This window comes from Canis lupus, chromosome 10 (assembly GCF_003254725.2).
Source record: "Canis lupus dingo isolate Sandy chromosome 10, ASM325472v2, whole genome shotgun sequence".
Taxonomy (NCBI): domain Eukaryota; kingdom Metazoa; phylum Chordata; class Mammalia; order Carnivora; family Canidae; genus Canis; species Canis lupus.
The window spans coordinates 57,669,267-57,685,639 of record NC_064252.1 but is presented as its reverse complement, the minus strand read 5'-3'; the positions used below and the strand labels follow the sequence as shown (position 1 = coordinate 57,685,639).

The following is a 16,373-nucleotide window of genomic DNA, read 5'->3' as shown; positions in this document are numbered from 1 at the left end:
AATAGCAGATATTCTTTTAAGTAAACTTCCCATACTCTTTTATTCCATCTACCAAAAACAAAAGCTGTTTTCAGCAGAGCATGTGGAGGTGAAAAGGGCTTTCCAAAGAAACTGTTGTGTGTGATTTTTTATTCTGTCCTGGTTTGGGAAGTTCATGGAGCCTAAGATCATTGCGTGCAGCTGACAGGAAGTTTGCTTGATGGCTTTTGCCTTTCACACCCCAGTTCTTTTTATCTAAACAGGCAGATTTCCCACTTTCATTCTTTTCTTCCTCCCTTCTTCCTTCCCTTCACACACACCTCCATTCTGCCCATCCACTCTGATTCTATTCATTAACACCAGAAGGAACCCTGCTGGGAAGGGAGGTAAAGGTTCTATAATGTCCAGGGGGCTTTTAGTGCAATAATTAATTAATTATTTGTCACCACAGTTTGAGTCCAGACTCCTCAAAAACTCTGTAGATTGAGAGCCTCCTACTTTGAGTCCCTCTTTCATTTCTTGGTAAGTATTTGAGCTCAGTGAATATACTAGGAGCTCCCTATAGAGCAAAAACCCAGTCCTTGCCCTTAAGGAGCTCAAGCTTCCCTGAGGAGAGGTGGGTGGGTCTATGGATAGCAATGCTTTCCCTAGTTTATCCGGACCCAAGAGGATTCATTTAGAAGGCAATTTCTCTTAAAACTCTTTATGAAGGAGGTCCAGTCAGGCATCAAATTCACAAATCTCCCTAGGTCAAGAATGGTAAGCTTTCTGGTATAAAATGATGAGCTTTGGAATCAGATCCACATAAGTCCAAATCCCAACTCTGCCTTGGACAAGCTACTGAGTCTCATAGAGTCTCAGTTCTCTGTACTATAAAATGGGAATGAAACCCATTTCAAGAGTCTGCATGAAGATTAAATGAGAAAATGTCATACAAAGCACCTGGCATAATTCTTAGTAAACAATAAAGGCTTATTTCCCTTTTCTTTTTCCTCCTCTCTTCCCAGACCTCACAGGAAGAGGGGTATGGCCTCTTAAATGGAGGATCTGAAAGAGGTATTAATATTAAATACTTCTATATCACCTGCTACACCCCAGGTACCATTCTAAGCACTTACACATTTTAACTCATTTGATTCTTCCCCCAAATCCCTATAAGATAAGCACTATTATTATCATCTCCATTTCATAAATGAGGAAACTAAGACACAGAGATGCCAAGTAACTTGCCAAGGTCGTACACACTATAATTCGTATCTGGGTTATCAAGTTCTTAACCATCATGCTATCAGAAAGGCATATCATGAGAAAGGAGCTAACCACAGCTGGAATCTGAGAATACATACTGGCAGTCCTCAAATAATGGGTTCTGTTTGGTTGGCATTAATTTAAAAATCAAGAGAGTCCACGTTAGAGCCTGCATTTCTGACTTCTTTCAAAAATTTTTGGAAGATCTTGGGACACCTGGGTCGCTCAGTTGGTTAGAAGCTCACTCAATTCCGGCTTGGGTCATGATCTCAGGGTGGTGGGATTGGCCCCATGATGGGCTCCATGCTCAGAGCAGAGTCTGCTTGTCCCTCACCCTCCCCCTGTTCTCTTTCTCAAATAAAAAAATTAACAAAATATTTTTTTAATTGGAATATCTAGCAATATACAGCCCACACCCTTGTAGCAATCAACCACTGACTGATGGCTGTTCTCTGGACTAAACATGTATTCTCCAATTCAGTACAGTCATTGGTGCTCACAGTGGTATTAGGTAGGCCCTGCTTCACTTCTAACCTGCACACGCATTTGAGCTTTTGATCCAGAATTAGGCAGTGCTCTAAACATAGCTTTGTCCATAAAGACATGAGAACTATGTTCAATATTGCACACCCAATGGTCAAAACGTTTGAATGATTTGAAGGAACAAATGAATGCAGGAAAGAAGTCTGAGTAAAAAGCAATCAACAACTATGTTCAAATCACAACCACTTATATATGCTTGGATCAGCTTTTAAGCCATATGTACAAGACTCATAAATCCCTACTGTTCCTCTCCTCATTTCCACACCTAAACAAAGAGCAAAAAATACAGGTTTCCTTTTAGCCTATGGGACTAAGAACCATTTGCCTTCAATGTTAAAAACATCCTTATTTGTTTGGCATAGATAGACAAGGTACTTTAAATCTTCATGTACTACCTAATTCAAGCAACAACTTCTAAACCATTTTTTTCTTCTTTTAGCTTTTTAGGGTTTGGTGATTGGCATGATCTTGGAGAATAGACAGATATATAGCAAAACTCTCCTAGAAACCTGGAAAATGTGGAGAGGGGAAGCATAGAGCCTTTCTGTAATAAGCCTATGAGAGAAGAGGAATCACTTCAATTTACAAGGAAAGAAACTGAGACCAAAAAGTTATCCAAGACCATGTAGCCAGCTGACCCAGCATATCTGAACCTAGTCTATACTCTAAGACTTTATACTACCTTCCTCACAGCCTATCAACCTAAAAGTCCTGTTTAAAGAAGTGATCTATGGTATTACCACTTGTACCAAAATGATATCACACACCCTGTATTTAAAAGTCTTCCTAAAAGATATATCTTTGCCCAAGAGGGAGTTCTAATATTAGTCACCAATGACTCTGTCTTTGTAACATCTGAATTGTTTTTTGTTTTACCTTCTCAGTTTTATTAAACCCAGTTTTATTAAACTGAGATCAGAATAAACTTCATCTTTTTACCACTTTATAATCATTTTATTTTATTAAGAACCTGCAGTAATGCTTATTATATTTACAAATCACTAAATGAAATTTTTAAAACGATTTTCCTCCTCTAATCTCTCCCATCCTGCTTTCTTAGAAGTACACAAAGCATTTCAACCACTCCCAAATTCCCTCTTGATACCCTTAATGATTCTGAAATATTTTGTTATTCCCCAAACACCGCCCTAAAGACAAATCATTGGACTCCAGGCTCTTTACACTGCCAAGTTGAATAGAGTTCAAATGTTCTATCTAACCAGACTCTAACTTAACAAAGACACATATAGTAGATGATGTGTAAGATATTCCGAAAATACCAAGGCAACAGGAAAAAAAATCTCTATCATCAAGAGGTCCTCCCAGAATTAATTGTAACCTGAAATAATCATCTCTATCAGGACCCTGTAACCTGGTCATAACATATATGTGTATATCCTTATAACTAATAACATAAGTCAACTTTGATATTAGTAATGTATAGCTTAAGATTTCTCACATCCAAAACAATATTTCAAAATTTACGGTGATTTCTCTAAACATCAGAGCATGCACAAGGACTTGAAGAGGGGGAAAAAAAAAAAAACAAGGAAAATAATCTTATCCTGATAAAACAAAAAAATTTAAATAAAATTATGAATCACTTAAAATACAATCTTGCTTTTTACTTAACCATTCCTGGTTAATTAAATGGAATTAATGGATTCCATTAATCCATTCACATTTAGCATGGCATAAATGTGAAAATAGGACGTAGAAAAAGAATTTTCTGAAAAGATATGGGATCTCTTAGAAATTCCTTTTTTTGTTAAAAAAAAAATAACCATAAAAGAACAGTTTTCAGAATGATCAAAGCACAACCAGGTACCTCTTCACTAGAAGCTTCACCAAAAGGCACACTTCCCCCTACCTTTAAGTTTTGATTCCAGAACCACTTCTTGCCCAAGCTTACTGGGAGTTTTGTTAAGCTTTGAGCCAATCTCACTTAGAAAATCTTTGGAGGTATTTAAAGTTTAAGGTTAAGTCCTCTTATTATTTTCAGAACCATATGAACATAAAAGCAAACTATGTAAAGATACATTAAAATGATGGAATTTTTTTCAAACAATAAGTCCTTAAAGTCAATGGTACTCCTATTTTCTATCACTGTTGTATTACTTGCACCTAGAATAATGCACAGCACATAGAAGATACTTAATAAATTCAGCATTTATATGGATAAACTGAAAAATTCTCACAAGCCCAATGGGGCAGCTCTATAAACCTCTCTGTAGCTCTGCAATTTTCAAATGTTTCATCATACAGTTTCCCCGTGGCTCTTCAGTTCACCAACCATAAAGCCACTTAACCTGAAAGAAATTCCAGGGCCTGAAAAGTAGTTTGCCACATTCATCAACTCACATATTCACAGAGTTCTAGAGCTAATGGGGATATTTCTTTGAATATGTATGAAAATATATGATATTTTTTTGAACTCTTTTGCTCACATGAGGAAACTGAGGTCTAAGCTCTCAGGTTAAGTGACTTAGCCTTGATTATCCAGTTGAGAGGTGCCAAAGCCTTTCTTGTTATTTCTTATATCTACCTCTGTAACTCCCAAAAAAGTACTTGTAAACTTGAAAATTTCATCTTTAATAGTCGCCAGGAATTGCCATGACTTCCCCTTGAGGAAGGAGCCGCAATTTTAATCTATCAATAACCAGGAGTTTTGCTCCACCGAAAAATGCATTGACTGACTTGCTAGGGTTTTGCTTTTGGGGAAAGGATCTGTTGAGCCCATCTGAAAACTTGAAATGTTTTAATATGTTACATTATTTCATGAATAGCTTAGGGGTTGGAGAGTGAGGCTTGATATCCCTTCTGCAAGTATTGAGAGAGACAAAAACCCTCCAATCTGGCCACAAGAGGGCAGCTACAACATTTCCTCCTTGATCTTTGCAGTCCCAAACGAGGACAAACTGGACATTTCAAGGCCCAGCCTGCCATAGATCACTGATAGCACCTTTCAACCGAACCCTTAATATGTCACAGAATATTCTCTCATGGTGTTTCTCGGGATTTGTTTTGTTTTGTTTTTAAACAAATTATTTTCCAACTTCTTTCCAGATCTAGAGAGCCCTCTTTTAGAACTTTGTGCCAAGATGACCGTCTACAAAGATCTTTGGAGACCAATAAATCGTTAGACTAATTTGGAAACCCACAGAAGAGGTTTTATTTTAATTATGTTTGACCTCAGATAAAAATAAAAACAGTAATAATCATCTGATTCCCCTACACTTAATAAAGCTTGTTCTAAGTGCTTTACAGGATTTGCCAAATATTTTCCTCATCTCATAGCCTTCATTCGTCATTCTCATTTTTGTGATATCCTGAAATCTTTCAAGTCAAAATTTATTGTGGAATTTTATCACTGAGCTAAACAGTGGGAGGTCTGAAAACAAAAAGCAGAGATTAGTGATAGCTAAGTTCCGTGTCATTATAGTTCTACAAAAACATAAAGTCAAATTTATTTCATTTTTTTAGATGAATAGATTTAGGGGTTAATTTAAAAAGTAAATGTTAGGTTGTTGTATGTGCATGTGTGTGCACATGTGTGCATATGCGTGTGTGTACTCACTAATAATTACTAGTTTTGATGTCTACTACTTTGAATTTGTACACAGATATGTATTTCCTTCAAGTTTTTTTGTGGGGCTTTCCCTAACCATCCTATTTTAAATTTCAACCCTTCCCAATTCCCACATATCCTGTCCCCATTCCCTGCTGTAATTTTCTCTCCAGCATTTATCAACATCCAACATATTTTATATTTCACTTGGTTTCTGTAAATTTCCTCCTCAAACACCCTCTCCCCAACTAGGACACAGCCCTATGACAAAGGAAACTGTCTCTTGTCTGTTGCCATATTCTCAAACCTATTCGTATTTCGAATATCATAAGAACTCAGTAATGCAGTAGCATGGTGAAATCACAAAAAAAATGGGAACATTTTTACCAGAAACTGATTTCTTAAAAAAAAAATCTCTGCTAGTGCTTAATTTGCCTCAGTACATTTAAGGAGACCTCCTTTAAAGAACCCGCTTAATCAGAATTAAAGCATATTTCTTAAAGCAAGTACCTTTTTAAAAAAGATTTTATTTATTTATTCATGAGAGACACAGAGAGGCAGAGACACAGGCAGAGGGAGAAGCGGGTTCCCTGTGGTGAGCCTGATGCAGGACTCGACTCCAGGACCCCAGGATCACGCCCTGAGCCAAAGGCAGACACTCAACCACTGAGCCACCCAGGGGTCCCTAAAGCAAGTATCTTAAACAATACTTGGGTTCACAATTATTGCCGAAAATACCCTCTTGAATGCTCAGACCAAGCTGGGTTCTGTTTCCCAGAAATCAGTTAAACCTGGAATGAATTCTCAGTGAACATGGTCCTTTAAGAGATGTCACAGCATCACTGGAGCAAAGCAATGGCACAAGGAAAAGAGCAGTGACTTAGCAATGGGGAGCTCGTAGTTCCAGTTCTGCCCCTGCCACTAGCTGACCAGGAGTAAGATGATTCATTTAAACTGTTACCCACCCAAAGAATGGGTATAACACCATCCCAACCAATATCAAAGAATTTTGGAGTCTCATGAAATAGTGAAATGTGAAAGTATTTTGGTAAGTGTGGAGTATTTTTCAAGTGCAGGATATTAAAATCAGTGTTTCTTGCTCTCTGCTATGTAGTGCCAACATTTGGCGTAGCCAATAAACGATATTTAATGATTTAATTGTTAATTATAGGTTATATGGAGTTCTATCAGTCAAGAGACAGGTCAGGCCCTCGTCGGTACCCGGCCTGCAGACCTTCTTGCCACAGCGGGTATATTTGGCCCTGGAAGCTCTGCCCCATCCTGTCTCTAGGATATAGTCTGGCTGGAAACAGAAGACATTTAGGGGAGCTCCAGCCCCATAATAAGGAATTCACATATGTCCCAGCAGTTAATCCAACCCTGATCATGTGCCCCGATGCTAATAACTAGGCACCTTCCTTCTTTCCCTACTAACAACCAGATCCGGAATCCACCTCCTCTTGGAAGCATATTCTTAATCCACTCAGGCTGCTGTAACAAACTATTTAGACCAGGTGGCTTATAAACAATAGAAATCCATTTCTCATAGTTCTGAAGCTTGGGAAATCCAAGATTAAAGCATTGGCAGATTTAGTGTCCAGTGACCATGTACTTCCTGATTCATAGAGGGCTGTCTTTCTACTGTGTCCTCACGTGGGATCTCTTTTCTATAGATGCTAATTCCACTCATGAGGACCATCCTCATGACAAAAGCACCTCCCAAAAGCTCCACCTCCAAGTACTGCCTCACCAGGGATGACGTTTCAATGTTAAATCTGAGAGGACACAAATATTCAGCACATATTGCTGAACAAATGATAAAAGTCTTTATACCAGTGTTCCCCTAGGTTTAGAGCTCTGCCAAGCTCTTGCCAATATTCCCTTCATAAATACACATACACTCTTACCTGCGGACAGATTCTCTGATTCTGGGGGACCAATTAGCATTCGACCCTCCTGCCAATCACCTCTTCCTCAACTCCTCCTACCCCTTTATTTGACCACCTTTGGGATTTGTCACTGATTCCAACAGACTCCGTAGAGCCAACTGCTCGCCTTATATGTTCTTGGTTGCCAGACCAAGGGGATACCATGTTCTAGTTGTCCCTGTGCTCCCTCAGGACATCTATAGTGGTTTATATCATCAGAGCCTGCCTTGCTTTGCTCCTGATTCACTCATGGCTTATCCCAGACTGCACTATTGTCACTACTGTTAACTGAAAGGATGCTGTTTAGTCATGCCCATCATGGGCAGAGCCCTGTGAGTATACAAACAGGGCAAGTGATGCCCAACCTCAAACGCTGCTATGTTCCAAAAGTTTGTTTGTAAATAGGTTCTCTAGCACTTGGGAATGCATTTCCCAAGTCCCCACAAACTCATTTATTTTAATAGCCATTCCTTCAAAAATATTAATTATCTCCCCACTTTGAACTAGTCACTGCTCTTGGCACAGGGAGACAAAAAGAAATGAGATTCAGTCCCCTTTTTCCAGAAGTTCACAAAATAACAAAGGAGAATGTGGTAGAAGCACATAATATATATGCAGCACAGCATGTGTAAAAATAGAGGACTGTCCACAGTGCAGCAAGGACAAGAAAGAAAAGGTCATCCCTCTGCCTGAGTAGATAAGGAAGGTTCCACAAAGAGATACTCCTGATGAGGCCTGAAGAATGAGGAAGTGTGCACCAGACAGATGAGTGGAAAAGGGTGTTCCTGGTATGTGATTGTCACACTGCCAGACCAACACCCAAGTATCAATTTAACCCCAATGTAGCTCTGCTAATGTTGTAGCACTGTCAGAGACAGAAAAGGAACAGGTTTTTGTAGAATGGTCTGGGGAAACTTGTTTCTGTTGGGAGATTAGTTCTAAAACCTTCAATAAGACAAAATTGGCCCTGGGCTCCTGCCAACACATACCCACACACCACCACCACCACCCCTACCACCTCATCAACTGGGGCCAGAAAGAAAAGCAATTCAGTGACAGAAGGAGTAATTCTTACACTTTCACTTTCTTGCAAAACACAGCTGAATGCTAGGTCATGAGTAAAGCTTGTTAGAGACTACACACAATACAGAGGTCCATACCCCTAGGAGTTTAACTAGCTGTATAGGCAAGATTCATGCTACAAAGTAACTAAGAGCCCAAGGGCAGTAGCTGCCAAAAGAATGACGCATACTATAAGCACTATACTCCTAGCCATCACTGCTTTCTTCGGAGAATAATTCAGTTTAGTTCAACAAGTGTTTTATATTAAATGCCCACTATAGGTCTGTTGATGATGTAAGGCTGCATTCTGAATTTCACAAGGCAGCATCCACCAGGTTCTGTAAATGCACAAAAGTTTTCCTCCCAAAGGTATTAGGTTAAGTCAACTCTGGAAAGTCTCTGGGGGGCCTAATTAATAGGAATTCTGTTTTACTCAATACAAGAAACACATCCCCACTGAAGAGGTATGAGAAAGAATTTCCCACCAGTCGGAGCTGTCCGAATTAGAATGAACCGCCTTGGGAGGTAATAAGTTTCCCGTCAGGCTAGATAATTAGTTGGCAGTGATTTGTAGAGGTGACTCAAGCATTCAGTGACCAGTAGGCTCCCTTCCAATCCTATGATTGTGTGAACTTCTGCAGCTCCCCGAATCTGGGAACCCTTGCTGTGGAACAGTCACAATGTTGCAAATTAGCCACGGGTTAACCTCATTCAGGGTACCAGTGCCCTGACCGAATGGTGGTGAGGAAAGAGAAAATGGGAGTATATAACTTCTACCAAGAGCCTGACCAAACTCCAAGGGTATCTGAGAAGGCCTCAGGATGCCAAAATTCGTTGGTACTTTAAGGAGATAATGGCTATCAGACAAGAAGCATCCCAAACAAAGGCTAACACAAGAACTAAAGCTGTAGCCCCTAGGAGAAAACAGATGGAGGATTCTAGAGTACTCTGAAAGGTTCATCTGATTCAGACTTCCTTGGCCCCCATGCTGAGGGGCCCTCCTGGACATTAAGGCATTAAAATTCTTGAGAATGTCCAAGCAAAGGTGTTGCCAAAGATATGCCCAGGAAGAGAGCGTGTCCAAAGAGAAATAAGCAGGGGATGGACAAAGCTAAGTTATAAAGACCTCCTGGGTAGAATATACAGTCAGAGGATGGTAGGTGTAAAAGAGAAGCAATGGCAAGAGGGTCCTGGAAACCAAGAAACCAAGAAATCCTGTGTCACATGGCACATCAGAACAAATTGCAAAGTGTGGCTCATTGGGTTCCAGGTTTCGCACATCTAAACAAGCTAATTGCGTTGATGCCGGCATGTTGGTGGACACAGTAACAAAAGAAAATGTCCACATTTGGATCCCTATTTAACCAATTCTAGGCTCTGTGACTGAGACAGTTTGACTCTTCTGAACTTCACAAAGGAAAAGAGTGAATAAGAAAATTTTCATGGAGTCCCTTCCAACTTTAAGATCCCAGTGCGCAAAGGAGAACATCTTATAGCTGAAGAAAATAGTCATCAAACAGGCCACCACAAAACATGCGAGAAGAAACTAAATAAAGCAAAAACCTTGATTCCTGAATTTTGACTTGTGGCTTTTTTTTTTTTTTTTCCTTTTGGGACTCAATTGTGGTTTAAATAGTTAAGCCAAATGAATGGAAGTGAAACCAACACACCACACACCAGCAGCATTCTTATTTTTGTGGGGAAAGAAAGCAAATATGTGCTATTTGATCGTATAGGGAAGATCAATCTACAAAGCTTCCAGAGACAAAGCCCCATTAAATCAATAGGGGTTCTGTCCAGTGCCCAGGGAAACCCACCAGGAGGAGCCAAATTATGTCTTTTTTTAAAAAAAAGCTATCAACTTAACATTACAAATCATTTGCTATTCTCAAGAGAATGGCCTAGTATTGCAAAACTTGATAATTACTGATTCATGACTGATTTAGGAAAAACATGGGCTTAAGTAATCAGGCCAGAACACTGCTGCTGACCGCAATGCTGGCAGGAAACCTATCCTTTCTTTCATCATTCCTTTCATGAATGTTTAACATTCTACAAAATTTAGCTTTCAACATATTAATAGTGGTTTGATTTTTCCAAAAGTTGCAAACACAGAACATACCAGTTGTGTGGTATCAAGCACCTATAAGTCTCTCTGTTATTCAAGTTTCAGAAACCGGAGATCATGAAAAAGTGATTTCAGAAATCCGAGTTGGTAAGACATGGATTGTTTTATGTAATGTATCAGATCTCAGACACTTTGAAAGAACTCTGCAAACACAGAAACATCTCTTCCATGACCTGACACTATGGTCTGTATAAACTAGCAAGAATTTAATACTAATAATAATACATTGAACCGACCCAATGTACTAGTTGCACATACCTACATTAGGATAATATATGCTTCTCTCATAAAAGTTTTGCTAAATAATCACTTCATTTGCAGGTAACAGGCAAATCAGAAATGTTCATCTGTACATGCCTGTGGGAAGACGTTTTCTATAAGGATATGTGAGTCCCATATCTGCAGAGAGAAAGCTACTCCCTCTCTGTTGGAATTGCTTTTCTGCTTAAAGTTAAGAAATTAAGAATATTTTCTTTTCTGCAGAGGGATTACAGAGAAATTCAAGCCAAAATACTGTCCCACAGATTCAAAGAGACTGCCTCTAAAACGATATCAAATTCTCTTCTCAGGTCTTTCTTTTTCTGAAATTCTGCTCTTCAAGTAAACACGCTTTTGTTAGTGAAAGGCGAACCCTTGTCATCAGCTTAGTTTCTACTATCAGTCCTTAAACGCATATATCACGAAAAATATCAGAATTGTAGGTTTATTCACTGAGACACACCACCAGTGTTTTTGGAGGAAAAGAGTCAATTATTTAGAGAGCAAGAAATTTAAACATTTTAGCAGGGCTGTGGTAAGTAGGTACTCTTCTAGATTGCTGGTGTGCAAGTTGGCAAAACTGTCTCACAAGTAACTCAACAATATATAGTAAGGTTTTAATATTTATACCTTGGATCCTAAAAGTCCATTTTGGGGAATTTATCATTAAAAAAGATCTAGGCTAATGTAAAGCTTTGTGCACAAAGATATTTACTATAGCATTATCTATGATACAAAAACATAGAAACAACTTGTATGTTGAACTTAAGAAAATGATTCAGGAAAAACAGATGAACTTAGGGGAAGGGAAGGAAAAATAAGATGAGATAAAAACAGAGAGGGAGGCAAATCCTAAGAGACTCTTAACTATAGGAACACAAACTGAGGGTTGCTGGAGGGGAGGTAGATGGGGGAATGAGGTAACTGGGGGATGGCATTAAGGAGGGCACTTGATGTGATGAGCACTGGGTGTTATACGCAACTGAAAAATCCCTAAATTCTACCCCTGAAACTAGCATTACACTATTTGTCAACTAAACTGAATTTAAATAAAAAATGTAAAAAAAAAGAAAGAAAGAAAGAAAGAAGAAGAAGAAGAAGAGGAAGAAGAAAGAAAGAAAGAAAGAAAGAAAGAAAGAAAGAAAGAAAGAAAGAAAGAAAACACTTCCATGTTCAGAAAAGAAAAAAAGAAAATTGTTAAGGAAAAATTAATATAACCTCTCAACAGAATACCATGCAGCCAAAGAAATATTTGTGAACAGTAATGACATGAAAATGCTTATATTATAATACTAAATTTAAAAGCAGAAGACTGGGGATCCCTGCCTTCAGCCCAGAGTGTGATTCTGGAGTCCTGGGATTGAGTCCCACATCGGGCTCCCTGCATGGAGCCTGCTTCTCCCTCTGCCTGTGTCTCTGCCTCTCTCTGTGTGTGTGTGTGTCTCTCTCTCTGTCTTTCATGAATAAATAAATAAAATCTTTTTTTAAAAAAGCAGAAGACGAACATATTGCAGATATGCACATACATATATAAAACACTTGCTTTTAACTATGCTTATAAAAATAAACAATAAATCTCTACATGTAAAAAAATGAAAAGATGGGGTAATTTTTTTTCTCCTTTTACCTTTTTTTTATTTTCCAAATTTTCTTCAATGAATTCCTTAAGGGAACATTTTAAGTAAAATAAGAAGGACTCTAAACAGACACAGATTAGAGTGAACGCTCAATATTCCTAACCAAAATTAGATTAGGCCTGAGGGAGGTCAGATGTGGAGAAGGGATTTTGATGGCATTAATATTATTGAATTAACTCATAATTAATTCATTCAATGAATAGTGATATAAATTGACTGTAGGAGGGAGGAAGGGAATCACAGAAGTCATGGTTAAACCAAAAGAATTATCTAGTTCACATTATGCAGCAGCAGGAAGAAAGAACCCTGGGGAGACCAAGATGTAATTTAAGAAGTGGAATAATATAGCAGCAGAGAATTCATAGGAAGAGAAACTTTTAAGAAGGCAGAGAAGATCAGAAATGTTAACACAGCAGCAATGCAGGGAAAGTTAAGGAAAATGAGAAGGAAAAAGTGACTGGACTTAACAAGTTAAAGTCTAATCAGAAAACTAAAGAGAGAATCAAATGCCCAAGGGGGAGTGGTGAGGAAATGGAGGCAGTGAGTGCAAAGAGAGATGAAAGGGGGTGGCTGGTTAGATCCAAGGTCATTTGTTCTGTCCTTTACAGAAAAGGAGAGACCAGTGTAAATTTGGAAGCAAGAGAGAGAAAGGCTAGCCCTGAGAGACAGATCAGAGACGTGGAAACAGCCCAGACCATTCGGCCCCCTGCCTGCCCGCAATGGTCTCAGGTTGACCACACGCCTGCATCTGGCACAGAAGTGCCCCCACAGACTGGTTCTAAGTACCTGTGTGACCCTATCTCTAAACCATCCCTCATCACAAGTTGCCCTTCTGATCAAATGATGCTTGCACTTACGCACACCTGTGCTCATGTGGCTCTTCCTCCCTCTGGGATGGTTTCTTCTCTGCCTCTTTCACAGGTTCTCCTCCTCAGCTACCCTCAAATGTCAGGTTCCAGGGTCCATCCCTAGTCTTTGTATTAGTCTCCTAGGACTATTATGACAAAGTGCCACAAACTGGGAAACTTAAAACAATATAACTATACTCTCTTACAATTCTGGAGGCTGGAAGTCTGAAAGCAAGGTGATATCAGGGCCATGTCCTCTCTGCAGGCTCAAGAGGAGGATCCTTCCTTAGCTCTTGTGAGCATCTGGTAGTTCCTGGCAATCTTTGGCATTCCTTGGTTTACATGAGCATTACTCCAATCTCTGCTTCTGTCTTCACATGGCATTCTCCGCTGTCTCTGTTTCTGTTTTTCTTTTTGAAATGACACCAATCATTGTATCGGGGCCCAACCTAGTCCAGTATAACTTCATCTTAACCTGTTACATCAAAAAAGATCCTAAGGCGCCTGGGTACCTCAGTTGGTTAAGCATTGACTCTTGGTTTCAGCTCAGATCATAATCTCAGGGTCATGGGATCAAGTCCCACATTGGCTCTGCACTAAGTGTGGAGTCTGCTTGAGATTCTCTCTCTTCCTTTCCCTCTGCCCCTACCCACACTTGCATGTGCTCTCTCTCTAAATAATAAATAAATGAAATATTTTTTTAAAACCCAAGATCTTTTTTCCAAATAAGGTTGCATTCTAAAATTCCAGGTTGACATGAATTTTGGGGGTACACCACCTGAACCTTTCCTCAGACAGTGACCATTCCAATGTGGTCCCCTCTACTTCCAATTTCTCTAATCTCTGTTCATGAAGCTGTATTCCCAGCTTCAATCTCAACCCAACTTCCCAAGCCTGTATTTCCCATCGCCCACTGGATATGGTTGAATGAGAAATCCACAGGTCCTTTAAACAAAACATGTCCACTTCCAAAAGAGAACCCATGGTGCCTCCTGTGGTTTACACTTTAATTCATGATAAATCCATCTGGTCTCTGAAGTGAAAAGCCTTGGCATTATCCCCAACTTTCCCTTCTTTCTAATCACCTCCCACCACATCTGATCAGACAAATAGATCCTACAGATTCCATCACACATACATCACTCAAAATTGACCTCTTCTTTCCACTTCTACTGCTAAGGCCTGAGTCTGGGCTCTCAATCTTTCCTTAGACTATTCAGGCTATCAAAAAGTTTACCTCAGTGAAATATTATAGAACATGTGATAATGACAGGCATACCAACGGGATAAACACAACCTCACCCTTGTGTAGCTTTTGATCTCAGCTGGTCTCCCTGCCATAGGCTTAAAGCATTTTTTTTATGGGAAACAAAATCTTATAATGTCATGCTGTGACTCACAACTCTCTTTTAACTTCCTTTATCCTTCCAGTTGAAACAGAAGTCTTCCCCTTGTCATAAAAGATGTTTCATCACCTGCTTCCCCAAGTCCGACAACCCTTACCCCCAGTCTTTTATCACTGCCAAGTGACATCTTTTCCTTTCCAGATCCATGCCCAGGAGGAGACCTTTCTTTGATTTGATGTGCCTTTCTTCCTTCTGTAGCCTGGGAAGCCCCCTACCTACCTTTAAAGTGCAATTCAAATAGCTCCTCCTTTCTTCCTTCCCATCAGAATCTAACTGAGTCCCTGTGCCCTCACAGGACTTTGTTCCAATCCCTCGATGAGCACATTTACCATATTATGTTGAAATTTATGTTTTTACTTGTCTGTCTCCATCACTAGACTATGAGCTCACAGAGGATTAGTACCAGGTAGTACTCATGTATCTAGGTCTAAATGAATGTGGCTATGAGTGCACTTTGCCCTCTGCTTATGTGAATCCTACTCAAGGTTCCAGGCTTGACTCAGTCTCAGCTCTTTCGAAGACTTTTTCACTCCAGGTAGTGAGTGTCTCCCTCCTCCGAATGGCCACACCACTTACCTTCTGTATCACTGGCTTGACATTTACAACATGGTGCTTTGAGCTTTCCTCCCTGCTGCACTTCAAAGTGTGTTTTCCAAACCTTAGTCCAGTACTTGCATCGTAGTAGCCATTCCTTAATATTTGCTGATTGGTCAGTCTTTTAGGGGGTGTAATTTTAGAGGAAATGAGTGGGACACAGGATGGGTAGTGTTTTCAGCTTATGGAAAGGTAGGGTATATTTCCTCCCATGAAACTAAAAGGATGAGAAGGAAGAAATAGGAAAATGATAGAGGAGAATACAAAAGTCCTGAATAAGAGAGCCTCAATCTTACAAAAATAATCATGAAAAAATAATATACGAAGCTAAGTATGCCACACAAATTTTAAATGCAGCCAAATAAAAACAAATCAGAACTTACCATGTTTGTGTAGATAGAGGAAGAGTTGGCAAGAGTATATGTAACTTATATACAGTAGAATATATCATATACACATTTAACTTGTGTAAAGTAACCCTAGAGGTTTGATTGGAAGGAGAGAGTGAGAGAAAAAGAGCCATAAAGGGTGGAAAATTCTGCCACCGATTTTGATAAAGGAGCGAGAGACACCGAGTCAGCCAGATGCACCTTCCATGCACCCCTCACAGTACAAGCAGCTCATGAAGCTGAGGCTGATTTTGGGGGTTGAACATAAACTTGAGACAGGTTCTCCAGCTCCCTGTTTGTACAATAAATGAAACACTAACTGAACACAACTTGCTAAGAGAAGGCATGTGTCAGTATCCAATGTGGCTCGTATTTGTGACGATTGAAATTTATGAGCTATTTAAGAGACTTTCAAAAATATGGACTTCACATAGCTTTTATGTCATGTATTAACTTTGTTTGGCACCAAACCCCCAAGTGAGATGTGACTCCACTGGCTAAGTCATAAGTCTACTGATACTTAACCTCCAGAAGAAGCACTCACAGTACTTGCTGTTTGAACTGCTTATTTTCACATGTAGTCGTACTATGTCTTATGCCATTTTTTAATTGCCAAATGCTCAGATGTAAATGTGACCACTTCATCCAGACTGTGAGTTGTTGATAGTAACACATCTTAAGCTTTTATACCCCATAGTACCAAGGACGAAAGTGTTTAATTGTTGAAAGCTCATTTTATCAACATCACTTTCTCTATTATCAAACTCAGAGTCTAAAAGAAATCA

General features: G+C 39.4%; 1 long non-coding RNA gene across 1 annotated transcript in view; it reads right to left on the bottom strand.

Annotated features, from left to right (window-relative positions):
- LOC118350084 (uncharacterized) overlaps positions 1–14,914 on the bottom strand; it is an 87,246-nt gene extending 72,332 nt beyond the window's left edge. Inside the window, exon 1 of the long non-coding RNA XR_004803241.2 lies at positions 14,825–14,914. This is a non-coding gene — a long non-coding RNA (uncharacterized LOC118350084). The remainder of the gene's footprint in view (positions 1–14,824) is intronic.
- Between the last annotated feature and the right edge of the window lie 1,459 nt (positions 14,915–16,373).